The sequence below is a fragment of the Neurospora tetrasperma genome (assembly GCF_000213175.1).
Source record: "Neurospora tetrasperma FGSC 2508 unplaced genomic scaffold NEUTE1scaffold_81, whole genome shotgun sequence".
NCBI lineage: Eukaryota > Fungi > Ascomycota > Sordariomycetes > Sordariales > Sordariaceae > Neurospora > Neurospora tetrasperma.
Window position 1 is genome coordinate 4,052,858 of NW_009799179.1, and position 3,165 is coordinate 4,056,022.

The following is a 3,165-nucleotide window of genomic DNA, read 5'->3' on the forward strand; positions in this document are numbered from 1 at the left end:
CTAGCCGCCATCGTTGGTTACTTAAATCCTTCACTTAAGGTATTAATAGTTTAACTGTAATAATTATAGCCAATCGCTATCGTCAGTTACTTAAGACCCTCGCCTAAAGTATTAATAATTTAACTATAATAATTATAGCTAATTACTATCGTCGGTTATTTAAAACCCTCGCCTAATAAAGTTAATCGGATTATAAGCATTGGCGTTATAATATTAGAAGGCTTAAAGTATCTTAATACAACCCCCCCTTTTATAAGTTCTATTCGCAAAACTTCTATTCCTTTCCCCTAACTCTAATATCTATACTCTTCTCCTTAACCGTCCGTTCCCTTACTCTTTAAAGTATTTATACCTTCTATAATCCTACGTTCCCTTCCCTCTATAAATATTTTCTATTTATATAGCGCCTTCCTAATTATCCCGCCTTACATTTTCAATCCAACCCTATTATTATACCTTTTATCCTAACTTTATTACCCCTAATTACTTACTATACCCTACTAACCCGCTCCGGATTATATACCTTCTATTTACTTCCTTCCTTCCTAACCTTCTACGTCCGTAACTACTACCTATTTATCCTATCCCTCTCTCCCTGCTATTTACTCTCGTTTTACTCTCCCTATTTATTCCTTCCTTCTATAGTATATTATTACTTATAATTTTATTTACCCTACCTCCTTTTATATTCGCCTACTTCGATTTATATTTATATAAAAACTTCTTCTTCTATTTATATAATATCCCTTCCGCTTACCTCTTCCGCCTCTTCCTTCTTTCCTCTCGCATCCTCACCTTCGCAACTATATCTATTACTTTCTCCCCCAATAAATTCGCCGGCTTCTCCCCCCGGCTTAGCTTTAAAACTATTTTAATTACCTTAATTACCCCCTCCCCCTCGCTAAAACTAGCCCTTACTACGGACGTACGTACTTTTACTATTATTCTATATATAAACCGTCGCTTCGCCTTCGAACCTAATTAATATACTCTTTCTTTTTCTTTTTATCCCTCGTCTACTATACTACTCTATCCTCCCCGCGCTTTTTTACTAACTTTTCGTAGTAATATCCAGCCTCTAACCTATTTAAAATATAATATTATTCTAACTTAAATATTTATTAATATCGGCCCCCTCAATTTATATAAAACTATTCGTCTAATTACTTTATATATTTACTAAACTAAAAGTTAGTCCCTCCTTTTCACTATTTTTTTATTTCCTTCCTCGCTAATACCCTTTAAAATTCACTAAAAGATTGTAATATATTTTAATATAAGGCAAATATATATTAAAAGTCCCTCGTAGTATATATAACCTTTAGAATATTTTATAGGCTATAACGGCCGAAATTATAGCCTTTATTAATATTAATACCCCTTTACCTACTATTACTTTATAACATTTATATTAATATATATTATTTTCCTAAAATATAATATAAATATACCTAATTGCTAACGGCCTCCCTACAACTTTACCTAATATATTTTATATTAATTATTTTAATACTAAATAATATTAAAGCCTCGGCTATTATACTATTAATAATACTAATAATGATATTAATTTAATAATTACTAATAGTAATCCTTTTAATAATAATAATAATTCCCTAATAAATATTTCGGTATAGAACTCTCCTACCCGCGTCGCTCCCCCTTATTAATTACAATTAAAGCCTGTAATACTACGTTATTAATAGAAAATTAGAAGTTATAAATATAAAATTAAACGAATTATTAGTATTTACTAAGGAGGATTATAAGGAGTAAATAACGTATAGTAATACCAACTAATAATATTAATAAGCGTAGTAATATATAAGAGTATTCCTCCTAAGGTTGTAAATTCTAATCCTATATCGATTATAATTAATACCGCTGAAGAACTTTTTGTTTAAAAGTAATAATAGAAAATATAAATAATATTCTTCCTAATACCTTATTAATTTTCTACAATAATTCTAATCTACCTCCCCTCTTTAATTTATATCTACGTCTTACATCTCTACTTTAAATCTTATATCTATATTTTACATCTCTACTTTACATTTTATATCTATATTTTATATCTCTATTATACGTTTTATTTCTATTTTTTATATTTCTACTTTATATTTTACATTTATATCTACATTTTACATCTCTACTTTTTATTTTACATTTATATTTTACATTTCTACTTTATATTTCCGAATATTAAATACTTATTATTCTTCTACTTCTAACTAACTAATTCTTATTAATTTAATATTCAATTTACTTTAATCTTTCTACTATTATACTTCTCTTACTTTATAATCCTTAAAAAGGCCTAGGCAATTTATATTTTCTTATAGAACCTACAAATTCTTATTATCCAAATACCCCTTCTATTTAATTTAAAATTAATATTAACGGCTAGACCCTTAGTACTTTATAATTAATTTAACTTTATACTAAATATTATTTTCTATAATATCTATAATTTCTCCTTATAGTACTACTATAGCGGAGTTACTATAGTATAATTCTAATAAAGTAATTAAAAATACTAAATAAATTTAATATTATATAGGAAATATAAATTAATATACTATCCTTTTATCCCCAACTACTTTAATAATTTAAAATAATCTTAAAAACTTATTAATTAATTTAATGCTCGAATATTATTATTTAATATACTTTATATTAAATAGGACCCAATTCCCTATATTAAATCCCTTTAACTTCTAGGCTTTATTATATTATTTTGCATATTCCTAACTAATAATTCCTAAAGCTTTAATAATTTCTACCCAATTCCGAAGTAATTCTTTAATTTAGTTAGTAACTACTATAGGGAGTACTATTTTCCGTCCCTAATCCAAATTTATAAACCCCTAAAAATAATACCCAAAGAGCAATTCTAATAGGGATTTCCTAATAATAATATAAAAATAATTATTATACGTCTATTAGATTAGCGTAAACTTTTTAGCCTAATTGGTCTACTCTATTTTATAAAAGATTTAAAAATATAATTCTAAATTCTAATTTAACCTTTCTATTTACTTATCCGTTTAGGGGTACTAAATTATATTAAAATGTCTATAGATATTTAAAAATTCGTAATATATCCTTTAAAATTAATTAATAAAAAAATTACCTTTATACGAAATAATAGAATTTAAAAGGCCG